Below are 17,768 nucleotides of genomic sequence, written 5' to 3' on the forward strand. Positions count from 1 at the left end.
TTATATGTGCGACAGAACAAAATGCTGCCAGGCCTGCATAATCCCCCCAATCATGACCATTTCCAGTATATTTTGATGAAACACGAGTTGAAGGCAGAAAATGGTTTATTTTAAGTTATAGTTATGTGTCTAATCTAGCAAACTATAAATGTGTGCTAATGAATATAAAATCTCAAAGATTATGAACCAGAAAATGTAAAGTCATTAAATGATAAGAAAATCCTAATGAATTTTCTAGAAAGTAAAAGTTTCCATAAACGACTAAGAATATTCTCAGACTCTGAGTGACAAGTGATTATTTATAGGAACCAGACATAAGAGAGATCATAAATTAACACAAAGTGTCTTTGATCACTATTTACTAGAACACCTATTATGTAACAGAAATGTTCAAGTCATGAAGATATAAGAGGTCAAAAAACTGACAACAGAAGGTCAAAGGCATAAATCTATAAATCTGACGCATATCAATTTAGATGCGTGTTTTTTGAACCCCTGATACCTCTTCTTGTTGGCACCTCGTGATCACACAGGCTGGTGTGCTTCTTCCACGTGGGCTTTGTTGGTTCCCTGTTAGATGGCTGCTTGTTTAACTACAAGCCTTTAAGACCCCAGACACTGTATCTTTTGATAGCCGGGCACCATCAGCTTTCTTCACCACATGTGCTTGACAAAGTGTCCCACTTTGTGATCTTGGTCAGTTGGGTTGAGCTGTGTGTCTGTCACCTGCAACCCAGGAGTCCCGGCAAATGTAGGAACTGTGTCCGGAACCAGCTTGCCCTGGCAGGCCTGCAGTAAACCCAGAGAGCCGAGACCTTTGCACGTGGCAGCTCCCCATGGCCTCCGCTGCCCGGCAGCACATGTCCGAGGCCCTCCTTGGCTGTCTCTCCACGCCGCTTGGCTCTCATTGCGTCTTGACCAGGCAGTTCTTCCTTCTTCCTTCTCTCTCCCAACGGGCCAGCCGTGCCCCTCTGCCCATCACCTGATACCAGGCTGGGCCCCCTCTGAGCCAGGAAACTCTTGGTGGGTAATAGCTGTCTGCCTCCAACCAAGGGGCATCCAGAGGCTCCAAGCCCCAGCATCCGGAACTGGTGGTAGCTACTGACCACAGAGAGCCGGGCCTGGCCTCTGTCCCTATTGCTTTATGCAGCAGCTATGAACCCGTACACCTGCCTCTGAAGGTTGAAATCCTGACCCTAAGTCCTCCCATCAATGTTATGGTGTATTTAACACACACACACACACACACACACACACACACACACACACAGCCCCGAGTCTCAGGGAGGGATGGCAGGAAGCAGGATGGCAGGAATCTGTGGCGACACAGATTCCAATGATGATACTGCTGACGTGTGAGGTGATGTGACGAGGTTCGGCCGCTTTCTCCCCCACTACGACGTCAGTCATCCTATGGAATTGAGACACGCCTTCAGCAATGAGCACAAGCATCCAGCCTTCGGAGAGTGACGTCCCTGGAGCCGTCCGTGCCACCGAGGGAGAGCATTTGGCTGGGGGAAACACATCTGTCACAAAAGGACCGATTCTGTAGAGCCCACCTCCCTGCAGCTTCCAGGACAGGCAAACACACGGGCAGCCGTCTGAGTAGTCCCCAGGGGCAGATGTGGGGGCCAAGAGGGAGTGACTGCAGGAGCACCGAGGCCCTGCTGAAGGTGAGGAGAACACTAGAGGGGGACAGGGACCTTAGGAGAAGCTACACCAAACTCCCTGCCATCAAGTGGGCACCAGCTCACAGCGACCCTACAGGACAGGGGAGAGCTGCCCCTGTGGGTTTCTGGAGTGGTCACTCTGCATAGGAGTCGAGAGCCTCACCCTTCCCCCTTGGCGTTTTCGGACTGTCAATCTTGTGATCAGCAGCCCCACCCGTAGCCACTGTGCCAACCAGGGCTCCTGACGGTGCGTGGCATGTCCAAATAATTCACGTCAGTGAATAAAGCAGGCTGAGAGGATGGATGGTTTCTCACACACACACACACACACACACACACACACACACACGCACGTCACCCAGAGGACCCTGTGGGCACATCAGCTATGTGCTAACTGAAAGGATGGACAGAGCTGGGATCCAGCCACCGATCCAGGGGGGAAAGACTTGGCGCGGGGCTCAGGGACAGGTCATGGGGCAGCTCTGGCATGTCACCGGGCGGGTTCCTGAGGAGGATTGGCCTGACGGCTCCCAACACCCACAGCAGGAGCCCAGGGCGTGCAGTGGTTCAGCCCTGGACGGCGAACAGGAAGGTGGGGGCTCTAAGCCAGCAGCTGCTCTGCAGGAGAGAGATGTGGCACCCTGAGCCCCTGGTGGGGCGCTGTGCCGTCACATGGGGGTGCCCTGAGCCTGAACTGACTTGACAGCCCGCAGTACCAACAGCCAGGAAGCCTAGGGCATTGCAGGCGCCGCAGCCTGTGTGTGTGTGTGTGTGTGTGTGTGTGTGTGTGTGTATGTGTGTGTGTGCGCGCGCGCAGCTGGGGTCTTCTCAATCAGCGCAATGGTATTAGGCACGCACGCGCGCGCTTGCTGAACAGCGTGGCAGGCGGAGCCTCTGCCCTGGGGGCCTGATGTCTGAGCACCTCGGGTGTGTGCCCCATGGCCCTGAACAAGCCGGGTGCTGGGGAGAGTTGCCCCTGTCCCCTGCCACAGCCAGGTGATCCAAGCACACCAGACTGGGACCCCTGCTCCCAGCCCAGGAGGGAGTGTTGGCTGGCACAGAGTGGACGGAGGGGCCTCCGCCAGGCTGAGTCTTTTGAAGATGGATCCCAGCACCTAGTCACTCAGCAACTCCACGGCTTCCCTGAGCTCCTGGGGACCCTGCGTGGAACCTCTTTCTCACGGGAATTAACTAACCTGGAGGAGCCCCGAGAGTACCTTACGCATGGGATGCTAGCCTCAGGGTCGGCGGTTTGAAACCACCAGCCACTCCCCGGGAGAAAGACGAGGCTTTCTACTTCTGTGAAGAGTGACAGTCTCGGGATCTCACAGGGGCGGGTCTGCCCTGTCCTGTGGGGTCGCTGTGAGGGGCACCCGCTAGATGGGGGTGAGTTTGGATGGGGCTTGATCCCTCCTGCCGGCAGCAAAGGCCCCTCCTGTTAGGGCGATGAAATCCGGCTGCAGCCTGTGGGGAAAGCAAGGCAGGTGTGGGAACTGGAGAGCCTGGCGGGCAGGGCGGGGGTGTGCGTGTGTGTGCGCGTGTGTGTTCTCATGTCCGCACGAGTACAGGCAGCCCCTCCCCAAAGCCTTAGAGCTACAGGTGCAGCCCCTAAAAGCACGGTGACCCCCGTGTGTCATGCTACGTCGGGTTTCCGGTGGCTGAGTGGTGGCGGTAGATTGCTGGGCCTTTCTTCCTCCTCCGTCCGAGTCCGTGCCAGAAGCTCCTCTGAGACATGCTCAGCACCACAGGGCACGCAAGCCTCAGATGGCAGATGGTGCAGGCTACACGCGAGGCACCCTGGCTGGACGTCCTTTCGGGCCCTGCTCCGTTTGGGCAGCCCGGGTGGCCAGGGGTGGACAACGGACAGACATATCTTCATGGCCGAGGCTGCTGGGACCACCTCTCCGTGTGGGGAGGGGTGCGTTTCATTCACAGTGGGGGGCGGGATCAGTGTCTTTACCCAGTGCACATGGCCCGGTGGTCCCAGGGGACCTGAGGCAGGGCAGGGAGGCCCTGACCCCCCTGGAACTGGGCTCCCGCCTTGGGCATCCTGTGTTGGCCCTAATTCTGGCCCCTGTGCATTTGAGTGCCAGCAGCAACAACACACAGTGAGAGAAGATGCAGCTGGAAGTCTCTGCTCCGCTGGCTCCCACTCCCTCAGCAAAGCCTGCTGGCCTGAAGGGGCCGTCTCCTTGGTAACAGGCTCAGGCCCTGCTGTGGTCTCTGGAGCCTGCTAGGAGAGGGGACAGCAGAGGTGGGGTGGGAACGGGGAGCTCTGCTTCTGGGAGGAGCAGACCCCTCTTGGGTGCTATCTGGTCTCCATCTGGTCTGGGAGGTGGGTGGCTGCCCCCGAGAGCGGGTCTCCAGGGCCGAGAAGGTAGAATGCGGCCCGTCTGCAGGCTTGCCCTGCCCCCAGTGACTGCGTGGTTCTGAAGGTCTCTGTGGCAATGGGGAAGAGGGTCTTTGCTGCCCACAACTAAGTGAGAGCCACCTCATTTTTCACCTTCCTCAGCGCTCCAGCATCCAGAGAGGCCTGATGCTCCCCAGATCCACCACTACCCCCCCCCCCCCACACACACACTCACCTCTATCAGAACCTGCACCACCAGGGCTGGCCTGAGAACCTCACTGTGCTACCCTGTCACGCACATCCCCTCCCTCTTCTGCACCTTCCTTGCCCTCTCCCCTTGAACCGTCTGGAAGGGAGGCATCTGGCTGCAGGTCGGCTGAGGCTTCCTGGGAGCTAGTGAGGCAGGTGCGACCACCTGGGGAGAGAGCCCTTGTTGCCCAGCTCCTGGCGCCCCGTGTGGTCAGGGTGCAGCTGTGCTCCATGGACCTGTCAATGGACGGCTTTTCTGACAGCAGATCTCTAGGCCTTTCTTCCTGGTGCGCACAGGTGGATTTAAACCTCATCTTTCCATCAGCAGCCAAGTGCTTGGTCAGTTTGACCTGGGACTCCCTGGGTCAGGGGGAGACAAGCTTTGTGTCTGGAGAGGGGAGAGGCTACCAGTATTCCCTGGGGGGCAGCCAGGGGAATGAAGCCCCAGCCCTGCTCTGACAGACCCTCCAGGAGCAAAGCCCAGAATTCAGGCACAGGCTGGCTCTCCTGAGGCCGAGGAAGGAGATCAGAGGGAGGGGGAGGCGATTCGAAGACTAACTGGAACAAAGCCAAGTGTTTACCAGCTTCTGCAGTTGGTGTACGTAAAGCGTTATCTACCCCAGACTCCAAATGCACTGCCATCGAGTCACTTCAGAGACCCTGGGACACGGTAGAACTGCCCTGGTGGGTTTCCCAGGCTGCACATCTTTACAGAAACAGGAAGTCTCACCTTTCTCTTGACGAGAAGCTGGTGGTTTCAAACAGCTGACCCAACGCATCACCCACTAAACCACCAGGGCTCGGATTGCCTGATGGGAACACTGAATTCTTTCAAGCCCTGAGCTGCATTTCTCCATACTTCTTTCAACTGCTGGGGATCAGTTGAGGGCTTAGTTGATCTTCGCAAGGAAGTGCATCGGGTATTATTAGCCCAAGAAGGGTGCATGTGCTTGCTTGTTAGTTTTCCAGTGCTAGCCCTTTGCACAAGTCGGTGCACTAGAGTTAGAAAACCGAAGAGGAAGAACACCCTCAGTGCGTCTTAAACTGAAAGGCCCCCAAGAAGAAAGTCAAGCCTCGAGTTGCAACACTGAAAGATTCCACGGGTCAAATATTGAAGGTTGGGGGAAGAATGAAAGAAGATGGAAAGATACAAAGTTACGGCACCAGAAAGAACTAGCCAGCACCAACCACTTCAAGGGCATAGGAATTAGAAACAATGACATTGAAGGGGAAGTCCAGTTGCACTGAAGGCGTTAGCAAAGACGAGACTCCGGCAATTGATGGAGTACCAACTGCAGTATTTCAACAAGCTCACGAAGCACTGGAAGGATTCCCAAGAAATGTGGAAGGCGGCTACTTGGCCAGCTGCCTGGAAGAGATCCGTGTTTGTACCTGCGACAGTTTATTGTGCCAGCCTGGCCGATAAGCACAAGTAGGATTAACTGAAGGGCGGAGGGATAAATGGCTCGGTGAGTCTCGCCTTGCTTGTTCTGTGCCTCAATTTAAAGGGGTACACTACCTGTGGGACGCCTAGCCTGTGGACTGTGTCGCTGTAAGTTCGTCTCTGGAGCTGGGGACCGACAGTTGGTGACAGTTGGTGACCTGCCTGGCTGTTTGCTGCCTGGGGATATATAGCCCAGCTCTCTGTATAGAAGGGGACTGGCAACTGGCGGCTCTCAAGTCTTAAAGGACTGCTAGTGTCTCACTGCTTTATAATTTAACTGTTCATTTCTTGTATCATCTATCTGTATATAATTTAATGGTTCATTTCTTGGATTATATATCTATCTTTATAAATATATTTATATATAATTACTAGCAATCTGGTTTGTCTCTCTAGAGAACCCTGTCCAACACAGTACCCATTCCAAAGAAAGGTGACCTGGCAGAATCCACAATTTATAGAACTGTCTATTTATAGCACATGCAAGTAAAAGTTTGCTGAAGATCACCCAACAACGGTTGTAGCAGTGCCTTCCCAGGGAGCTGCCAGAGGCTCAGGCTGGATTCAGAAGAGGATGTGGAATAAGGGCTATCGTGGCTAATGCTAAGTAGATCATGGCTGAGAGCCGAGAATACGGGATCTTTACCTGTGTTTACTGACTATGCCAGGGCATTTGACTCTGTGGACCATACGAACTATGGACAACCTTGAGAAGAATGGGAATTCCTGAACTTGTGCTCATGTGGACTTGCACATGGGTCAAGAGGCAGCTGCGCACCCAGAACAAGGGAATACTGCACGGTTTAAAAGCAGGAAAGGTTTGGTCTGTACGCTGGGTAAATCATCAGATAAATGGGATTATATGAAGAAGAATGAGCATCAAGATTGGTGTGAGGTTTCTTAACAACCTGCGATACGCAGGTGACACAACCTTGCTTGCTGAAAATGAGGGGGACTTGAAGATCAAGGAACGCAGCCTTCAGTGTGGGCTATACTTCACTGTAAACAAGGCCCAGACCCTCACCACTGGACCAGTAAGTCACATCGCGATAAATGGAGAAAAGATTGATGTCGTCAAGGAGTTTGTCCAATTTGAATCAAAGCTCATGGAAGCAGCAGTCGAAAGGTCAAACGACATATTGCATCGGGTAAACCTGCTGTCTGAGATCTCATTAGCTTATTGAAAAGCAAGGATGCTGCTTTGAGGACTAAGTGCCCTTGACCCAAGCCGTGGTATTTCAGTGGCCTCCTATGTGTGTGACAGTTAGGCTTTGGGTAAGGAGGACGGAAGCAGAGTCCATGCATTCGAACTGTGGTCCTGGCGAAGAACAAGAGCGAACACACCTGTCCCACAGGGACAGCAGGATGCTCCCCAAAGGCAAGGGTGCAGAGACTCTGTCTCGGGTGCTTTGAACAAGCTGTCGGGAGAGACTGATCCCCGGAGAAGAACAGCATGCTTGGTAAAGGGGAGGGGCAGCGAAGAAGGGAAAAGCCCTGGACAAGATGGATGGACACAGCGGCTTCAACAATGGGCTCAAACATAAAAGACAATTGTGAGGAAGCTGTTGGAGCCGGTGGTGTTTTGTTCTGTTGTGCGCAGGGTCACGATGAGGCAGACGGCACCAAACACCAAGCAGCGACAACCGATGGGGGACTGCATCCTGGAGCTACTGAGGAACTTGCTCAGATTCCCTGTGGACGGCCCTCCCTGAACACACATACATACCCCTTCTCCCACCAGGAGCTGAAGCCTCTGTCTCTTCCTCTTGGATCTGAGTTGGTCCCCTGGCTGCTTTGGCCAATAGGCTGTGGAGGAAATGATGTTCTGGGATTTCCCAGGTCAGGCATCGTGAAGGCATGTCAGGAGAGAGAACTCTTAAACTGGAGATCAGACTACTCCCCTGAAGTCGTCTGAAAACCAAACAATGTTCTTGTTGCTTGGTGCCCTCCAATCAGTTCCTGCTCAGAGTGACCGTATGGACGATGGAAGGGAAGACTGCCCTGCCCGGTCCCGAGCCGTCTTCTCCACCCTCCGGTTGTGCTCACGCAGACCCTCTAGCTTGGGTAAGACTTCCCAACAAAATCCTCCTCGGCCCTCCAGGTCCTCTCGCTGCCCTCCAGGACCGAGCTCACTTGTGCGTTGCCGTGCAGGGAACAGCAAACTCCCCTTGCGAACATTTCTGGCCATTTCCTCACCAATGCAGTCGTCCATTTTCTTAAAACTTCTTCCTATTCAGGCCCCTGATTGTCTTGTGTCCTTCAAGAAAAGCGATCAGGTTTATCCCATTGGGGTCCCCGCCCCCAAGCAGTCGCCGTCATCTTCTGAACTGACCTCTCTGCCTTGAGTTTAACGGCCCAGCAGACCCCACTCCCCAGACACTCACAGGTCACTTAGACTCATAGGGACCCTCCAGGACACACAGGGGAGGACAGCCCCTGTGGGCTTCCAAGACTCTAGCTCTCTTCAGGCAGCAGAAAGCCTCGTCTCTCTCTCTCCCAGAGTAGTTGGTGGTTTTGAACTCCTGACCTTGTGGTTAGCAGCCCAACATGTAACCCACTCTCTCCTGGGATCTCTCTTGACAGAGAACTTGTCTGCAGCCACCGCCGATCATAGAGACATGGTTCAACATGTTTGGCTCAACATGCATGAACTGAAGCGAGAAGCAAGACTTTCTGGTTGACCCTCCAGCGTGTTGGAGTCCCCATCCCTAGGCACCTGGAGTGACTCCATCTGGTAACAGAATTTGCTATGTTAATGAGATCATTAACCGTGCTGGGCATACTGTAAGTCTATTGTCATCTGAAGCCTCATCTTTCTCCTGACGCCGCTGGTGGGTTTGAACCTCTGACCTTTCGACCAGCAGCCCAATGCTTAACCCACTGCGCCAGTAGGGCTCGGGAAATGGAAACCCTGCCTTCAGGAGTGCATAGACCCAGCGGGAGGATACGCTGAAAAGAATAGATTCTTGTGTTGATAGTTCTCTTCATTAATGGTGTCCAATGACTTTGTGGCGATACTTTTGGAGTTTAGTCTCATCTTGGGAGGGACAGACACAATATACCCAACCATTTTCCATCCTCTGCTCCCCCAGATTCATGTCCTTCCCACATGAAAACCCCTTCACCCCATCACCGTGGGGAAGAGCATCCAGACTCAGGGGCCTATGGGAACCCACTACAAGCACTAGAATGGACTCTCCCTCTAGTGACTGACTTTAAGAAGTCGTGACCAAGATCACATTTCCTGTCACAGGCCCAAGTACCCACTGCCATCTCTTCAGGAGCCCTGGCGACATCGTGGTGGCTCATCGGGCTGCTAACTGCGAGGTCAGCAGTTCAAGTGCCAGCGGCTGTGAGGGAGAAAGGAGGAGCTTTCTACTCCCATAGAGAGCTACAGCCTGGGAAACTCACAGGGGAAGCCCTCCTGTCTCCTCATGGGTCACTCATCTAGGGTCACTCGTTCTGAGTCAGCAGTTTGGTTTGGGTTTTGCTATCTCGTCGGTTCTGCGTCGGAGTGACCCGATAGGACAGAGCAGAACTGCTCCAAAGGGTTTCCTAGACTGTGACTCTTTCACCGGAGCAGAGCTCCTCGTCTTTCTCCCAAGGAGCCGCTGGTGGGTTTGAACCAACAACCTCACCAACAACAGCCCACTGCATCGCAGGGCTCCTTATCCATTAAATGGGGACTTGAGAAATAAGTTGCTATAGAAAAAAATGCCCCCTCCCTTTTGGGGGTGCATGTTTGAGTTCAGAGCTGTGTGATTCATCTTCGTTCTTGAGATCAGGCAGGAAATGAAGGCAGCGCCTCAGTGAACACGTCTACCCTGTGTTGGCTCGAATGGCAAGGGACCCGACTGACCGGACTCTGAATGTGAAAACGGGCTTCGAATCTGGGGCAGGGGGCTGAGGGCTGAGACGCAGTCACACCAAGAAGCAGACTCTTGGAGGGGTGGCAAAATGCAGAACCAAGAGGCCTTGCTCATTGGGGACTCGGCCCCCGAGTTGGCTATTGGTCTCCTGCTTCCCTCCCCATTACGTCACTGCATCCGCCCACCTCCCATCAGCTCTCTTTACATCCCTCCCTGGGGATGGACAGGATATTGTTCCCTGTTTGAGACAGGCCCTTTGTCTCTCTGCAGGAGCTGGCGCTTTGACCTTCGCCTGCCCCTCCAGTTCTGGCAGGGGTTCCCCTGCAGTGTGATGAGGACAGGGAGGCGCCTATGGGGGCAGCTGTGTTGGGCGCCACCTCCCAGGACTGCCCCACCCCCCACTCCAGGGGCCACCAAGGCCTGACGTTCCGGCCTGCTTCACAGTCCCCATGCTCACTGCTAAGGGTTGAATGGTAACCCCTGCCCCTGCAATGTAAAGTGTAAGCCCCCCGAAGGCAGTTCTAGACTCAAGCAGTGGCTAGAAGGTTCTAGTGGACTAAAGCAGACAGCAGAGGAACATCTCTGAGGGTGGTGCTGACACAGAAGGGTCCTGGGAGATGTGCCAACAGCCTGGTCTTCAGAAGCGAGGACCGTGAGACTTCGCCTCTGCGGAGGGACCAGTCCTGGGGAAGGAAGGACTCAGGCTTGGTCAAGTCACCGAGAGAGTGGGGAGACTGACTGACATGGTGGCTCTACCGGGACTCCCACATCATAGTCGGGAGGAGGGTGCGGGCCTGGGTGGGATTTGTCCCCCCTGTTGTACATGGCATCAGTATGCGTTGGAAATGCCCGGATTGGCATCGAATGTCCAAACAGTGAGTGGTGATAGGTGTCCTAGTGGTGCGGTGGGTGAGCACTGGGCTGCTGGCCAAGGAGCAGCGGGTGGGTTGGCGCCACGGACTTGCAGCTCACTGCCTGACCAACAGAGCCTCCAGCTGCCCCCGGAGCAGGATAAGGCTGGTTGTAGGACAGTTTGGGGCCTATAGATGGGTCTCACTGCCATTGGGTCGAGGCTGACTCACAGCGACCCTATAGGACAGTCTGGGGGACCCTATAGATGGGTCTCACTGCCATTGGGCCGAGGCTGACTCACAGTGACCCTGTAGGCCAGGACAGAACTGCCCCAGTGGGTTTCCCAGACTGTCACTCTCGATGGAATAGAATGCCTCCTCTTTGTCCGTTTACACTACGTGGAGATGTAGCTCTAGGGTAGACTGGGTGGGGGTGGGTTTGGGCTTTGGTCTAATCCCATTCTGAACTGGGCTCTCTTGTTATGGTCACCAGGTAGAGGGCTTGGGGTCCATGTCTCTTGGGACATAAAGCGAAGAGCTGCAGATACGTGTAGGTGGGAGCTGTCCAGGGAGCCCAGAAACAGAAGCTGAAACACCACAGACCCCACCAGAGCCAACAGAGAGGGGCTGCCTGCCCCAGAGCCAGCGCCCAGGTACTGGCTGTGGCCTCTTGAACTGTGTGAGGATCCATGTCTGCTCCTGAAAGTCTGTGGTATTTCGGCTACAGCCGCACTCTGCTCACCTCACCTGCCCTCCTCCTCCTCTTTCTCCTCCTCCCCCACTCCCTCCTCCTCCTGCTTTAAAGCCCAGCAGAGGCTCCCACCCAGCCTGCATCCCGCTGGCTCACAGCATGATCTCGCCCTCCCCCAGCAGAAAGATCCCACAAAACCCAGAAATTCTCCTGGCTGCCAACGACCTTTAAGGGATAGCCTCCAGACTCCCATTCTCTAATGCCCAGCAAACCCACAGGCCCCGGTGTCGTGGCGTGGTGCTTACACAGTGGGCGGCTAACCCTAAGGTCACCAGCTGCTCCCCGTGAGAATGAGGAGGTTTTCTACTCCTGTCAAGGGCGACCATCTCAGAAACCCACAGGGGCAGCTCTACCCTGTCCTGCAGGGTCGCGATGAGTCGGCATCGACTCCGTGCCAGCAAGTGAGAACCTTTCAGACGTGGTATCACCAGGCCTTTCTGGGGCACTGCTTGTGGACTTGACTCTCCAGCCCTTTGTGAATGACAGTGAGTGCCGCCCATGGTCCTCCGTGTGCCAGGAGGCTAGAGACCCCCCCCTCCACCCTCTCCATAGCAGAATCCTCGCCCTGGGGACCTTGCAAGCCCTGTCATTGGTGGTCTGCAGCTGACATACAAGGTCTCCTGGTAGAAGCATGCTCTTGGAGGGTGGGTTCGCCCATCCCAGAGCCCACAGGCACCCCCAGGTGGGAAGGACCTATTTCCCTGTCCACCCCTGGATATTTCTCAAGGGTTTGCGGCCCATCAAAATACTCTGGTGGGTGGTAACTCCTTCTGGCTCCCAGCTGAGAACTGTTTCCATGGCAACCGCCCAGGCTCTGGTTTCCATGGCGACTGCCTGGGCTCTGGTTTCCACGGCGACACTTGCAGGAGGGTTACAGGGTTTCCTATTTATGTCCATTTAACATTTCCCTCCGCTCTGTTCTCCAGGCTAAATCCAGGTGGACTTAATACCGGGCATCCTTCCCAGAGTGGGGGACAGGCCACAAGGGCCAGAGAAGGGGGACATGGGTGAAATTGCGTGCAGTTTGCTGTATGTGAGGGCAGTGTCTCAGCCCCCTCTTCGCTCCCAGAACACACACACACACACACACACACACACACACACACACACACTAAAAAGGATCCATCTCTGAGTACAGAGGCATCAGCCCCCACGACCTCCACGCTCCAGGGCTCTCTGTGGTTTTCAGAATCCAGCCACCAACCTCAGACACACACCCCCGTAGCTGTCTCCCCAGGCTCGCAGTGCTCTCGGCTGCCCCCAGTGATAGCTCTTGGAGAACCCGAGACACCGGCACCAGCACATGTCTCATCCTTTGTGACAGCACTTCACCCTGTACTTAACAAGTCCAGGCTCCCAGTCCAGATGTGCGCATCCCGCTTCTGGCATTGCAGTAACTACCCGTGTGCACGCGCTCCGCACTGTTGGTCTCTGGGCACGTGCCTAGCAGTGCCATCCCTGGGTCAGAGAGAGTGCATTTTGAATGTTGATTTGCCAGACTGATCCCGCCTCCTTTGCGGGGGACATTGTAGTGTGGTCCAGGTGAAGGTTGACAGTGGAGTTTCCCGCCCCTCTCAACAACTGGCCCATGTCTTGGCTCGTGACGTGGGGTGTAACCCCCACTTGATGGAGCAGGGCCCTCGTTACTTCCCAGGGCTCCCGATTTTCCTGTCACCCAGCTTTCCCTACATCTGAGTGTTGTGGGGGCGAATGCGGCCCTGCTGGTCTCCCACGGCTGCTTGTTCTGCGGGACACACCCCTCACGGGTGCCCTTGTTCGCTCGGGCCTGTCTATTGGGGCGGGGATTGCCGGATTCCTTTCCATGTCTGAAGGGTGTCTCGGGTAAGTCTGGCCTTTTTAATGCCATTTATTCTTATTTCTGGTACAAGGGACCTTGTATACACCAGAAGATGGCGGGTTATTGCATCAAAGAAAACATCTTCCCGACTGAGCACAACCTAGTTTTCCACAGAAAGCAGACAAAGGGAGCGTCAAACAAGAAGCGCTCAAGGCCAGTCAGTAATACACCTATCTCTGCCGAAGAACACACAGGTCTGTCTTGGAAGAAGTACAGGCAGAGCGCTCCTTAGGGGCAAGATGACGAGATTTCATCTCTCGTACTTTGCACATGTTGCCAGGAAAGACCAGTCCCTGGAGAAGGGCATCGTGCTTGGTCAAGTGGAGGGGCAGCGAGAGAGAGGAAGACCTTCGACGAGCTGCACGGACAGTGGTTGCCATCGATGGGCTTCAACAGAGGGACAGTGGTGAGGAGGTCGCAGGACCGGGCAGTGTTCCATTCTGTTGAATGGAGGGTCACGGTTAGAGCCAACTCCACGGCCCCTCACGAAAACATTGCGTCCACATGTGACTCTTGGAAATGTAAGGTTGAGAGGGGAAAGTTAGGCAATAGGCGTGGATTTTGTCACCACTTTTAGGTGGAATCCAAGCAAAATATTGCAAGGTGTTATTTGGGAATTTATAGATACGAATGCTCAGTATTTTTGCTGAAGATAATCCAAAAACGACCCCTGCAGTACATATACAGGGACCTGCCAGGAAACTCAAGCTGGATTCAGAACAGAGGAAACCATTTGCTCACATCAGATGGAGCTTGAACGAAAGCAGAGACTCTCCCTGTTTTATTGACTCTGCAAAGGCATTCACCTGTGTCGATACTAACAGACTGCAGATGATGTTTCGAAGAGTGGGAATTCCACAGCGCTTACTTGTGCTCGGGCAGAACCTCTACAAACATCACCAGGCAGTCGTTTGAACAGAACCGGGGGAGACTGCGTGACTTAAAATCAGGAAAGGCGTGCATCCTCTTTCATCAAGCATGCACACAACTACCCAATAATCTGGACCATCTGAAGAACCCGGCGTCAGAGTCAGAGGAAGACTCGTTAGCAATCTGCAATGTGCAGATGACACAACATTGCTTGCCGAAAGAAGACTGAAAGCGCTTCCTGACGGAGAGCAGACTACAGCCTTCAGAATGGATTACACCTCAACCTGGGAAAAGCAAACGTCCCCACCCCTGGACCGATAAACACCACCAGGATCAACGGAGCAAAGATTGAGGTTGTCAAGGATTTAATTTTACTTGGATCCACAATCAAGGCTCTTGGAAGGAGCAGACATGAAATCCAGCATCGTGTTGCTCTGGGCAAATCTGAGGCCAAAGGTGTCTTTAAAGTGTTCAACAGCAAAGATGTCACTTTGAGGATTACGATGTGTGGTGTTTTCAATCTCCACCTACCACATATACAGGAAATCTAGCCGCAAGCAGAACTGATGCATTTCGTGAAGATTGTCGAACATGCCCTGGGCTGCCAGGAGAAAGAACAGATCCCTATTGGAAGTACAGCCAGGAGGTTCCCTAGAAGCAAAGATGGGGAGCTCACCAATGAGGGGGCTTCAAAAAGCACATGAGAAAAATGGAATACAAAAGTCATGGAATCTTCCCACACACTCTGAAACCCCCTCATACTTTGGACATGTTAGGAAGGCCCTTACTGACATCGTTAGACACAGCGACGGTCACACTGGGTTCAGACGTGGTGAGAACTGTGATGGCTCAGGACGACCGAGCAGTGTTTTGTTCCGTTGTACACACGGTCGCTGTGGGTTGGAACTGGCTTGACGGTACTTAACAGATACGCGACAGAGAACAAGATAGGTGTTACCTGAATTGACTAATGTAAAACCCATAGGCTTACAATAATTCTACCAGACAGAGTAGAACTGCCCCTCTGGGTTTCCAAGACTTTAACTCTTTACTGGTTCAGACAGCCTCATCTGTCTCCCAAACAGCAAGTGGTGGCTTTGAACCACTGACCTTGCAGTTAGCAGTTCAATGTGTAATCTGTTATGCCACCAGGGCTCCTTTGAGTACTATAAAGAAGTAAACTAAGGCAAGGAGAGTGGCTGTATCTTCAAGACTGCCTTTAGACCTACGAATAGGGGATGGCTGGGGTCTTACAGGCTTGTAGTTAAACAAGCGGCCATCTAGCAGGGAAGCAACAAAGCCCACATGGAAGAAGCACACCAGCCTGTGTGATCATGAGGTGTCAACCGAGATAGGTATCAGGAGTTCAAGAACAAGTAATCCATTTGACATGAACAAGTGTAGACAAAGTGGAGACCCCAAACCCATATGGGAGGGAAAATTTACCCAGGGTGCAGTATAGCACTGATGAAACACATCACCATCCTCCAGTTCTTTAATATTTCCTCCCCTTATTATGGTCCCAGTTTTATCTCATTAAGCCTGCTAGACCTGTAAATATTCATTTGTATAATGAAGATCATTCAATGCATGAATTCCAAGACAGATAAGCCCATCAGAATTAGTAATGGGAACAATGGTTCCCCGGGGGTACGGGAGAGAGGTGGGGTGGGGGAGAGGCGGGGAGGAGAAAGGGGAACTGAAAGCAATGATGTCTGTATGACCCCACTGGAGGGGAACGAATAGCAGAATTATAGGGGAACAGATATCATGTACGGTGTAAGATATGACAATAACAACTATTTAACAGGGTAAGAGCTCCTTTGGGGGAGCTGATCTCAAAGAGATCACAAAGATGTTTTGAAAATGATGGTGGCAGTCATCGTACAATGATGCTCGATCTAATTGAATTATAGGTTGATGTAATATCTGTAAGAGCTCTCAATAAAATGGTCTAAATGAAAAAGGAAGAAGGCGTGTCTTTGCACGGAGTGTTTTCTGGTCCCCGTGGATGTAGCCTCTGGGTGGTAACTGCCTCAGTTAGCTGCTAACCGAAACGGGGTGTGGCTTGCTCTGGGCCTGGGCCTGGTTCCAGCCCCTCCAGGACTGGCAGCCTCTGCTGGCCCTCAGAGCTCAGCAGCCACGCTTGCAGGAAGGCCAGGCTACGGAGGCCACGGGGAGAGAGGCCACCTAGGATGCGCAGCTCCAGCCACGCTCCCAGTGGAAGGCAGCTGCCCCGGGTGGAGCTTTGGGGCCAGCTGAGCTCCGTCAGCCCACAGACTCAGAGGAAGAAATTGCTCTTCGGCTGCTGAGGTCTGGGGTGAGGAAGGTCAGCGGTCAGGCAATCTTGTTTCCATACATGCATTGATCGGCTTCACTGACTCATATGCTCATCATTTATTTATAGCACTGTCTAGGTAGTAGACAGTTCATAATTGTAAACTATGTAAACTAAAAAACCAAAGTTCATTGTTAGGTGCCACAGAGGCGGTTCCACGCCGAGTGCCTCTGTGTACAGCAGACACAAGAGTAAAGCACTGCCCAGGGTCCGGCGCCATCCTGCCGTTGTTTTTAGATGCAGCCACTGTGCGGCAGCCACTGTGTGCATCCATCTCATGGAGGCCTTCCTCCTCCTCGCTGCCCCTCTACTTTACCAAGCATGAAGTCCTTCTCCCGCCCACAGGTCCAAAGTACGAGAGATGAAGTCTCGCCATCCTTGCCTCTAGGGAGCATTCCGGCTCTACTTCTTCCGAGACGGATTTGTTCATTTGGTAGTCCACGGTACTTCCAGAATTCTTGACCAGCACTCTGAGTCAAGGGCATCCATTCTTCTTTGGCCCTCCTTATTTCGTGTCCAAGTTTCACATGCCTATAAGGCGATTGAAAATATCAAGGCTTGGGTCAGGTGCACCTCAGTCCTCCGCCTCTTCGCTTTTCAACACGTTAAAGAGGTCTTGTGCAGCAGACTGACCCAATGCAGTGCCGTTAGATCTTAACTGTTACTTCCATGAGCAGCGATGGTGGATACGAGAAAGACAAGATCCTCCACAACGTCAATCTTTCCCCCATTTATCATGCTGCTTATTGTCCAGTTGTGAGGCCTTCACACCGAGCTGTCGCCCATCCTGAGCGCTGCGGTCCTTGATCTTCATCGGCACGTGCTTCGGGTCCTCCTTGCTTTCAGCGAAGCAGGCAAGGGTGTCATCTGCACATCGCAGGGTAAGCAGCCTTCCTCCAATGCAAAGACATTCGTAGGATGTACGTAAATGTACACCTCCCTCCCCCTTCAGTCTGCTGTAGGAGCCCTGGGGGGACAGGGGTATAGCGCCGAGCGAGTCACCGCAGGGCCAGCAGCACGGACCCACCTGCCACCCCACGGGAGCAAGATGAAGCAGTCTGCTCCCAGACTGACTTACAGCTTTGGAACCACGAGGTCTGTCTTCCCCACCCTGCAGGGTGGCTGAGTTGGCATCGACTCGGTCGTGGGTTCAGCTTTCTTCTTGATTCGTATTTCCTGTGTCGGTGATTGAACCTGACCATGTGCAAACACCGATCCATTTGCATTTCCTACTATAACCCGCTATGGGCCGCACTGTTCATTTCACAGTGATTTACTGGAGCTGATGGTTGCCCTTGTTACTGTTCCATAAATGTCTCCCCAGCCTGACCCCCAGGCAACCTCTGGTTGATGGCAGCCTTTGCTGAAGGGCCTCCGTCTCAGAATGAGGGGGTCTTCGTGATGAGCATCACCATTGGAACAGAGCCCTGGTGACACACGGGTTGGGGGCAGGGGGTGGGTGCTGCTAACAGCGCACCACCCAGCCCCTGGGAGGAAGAGGTGGCTGGCTGCTTCCAG

The sequence above is a fragment of the Tenrec ecaudatus genome, chromosome 13 (assembly GCF_050624435.1).
Source record: "Tenrec ecaudatus isolate mTenEca1 chromosome 13, mTenEca1.hap1, whole genome shotgun sequence".
In the NCBI taxonomy this organism is placed as follows: Eukaryota; Metazoa; Chordata; class Mammalia; order Afrosoricida; family Tenrecidae; genus Tenrec; species Tenrec ecaudatus.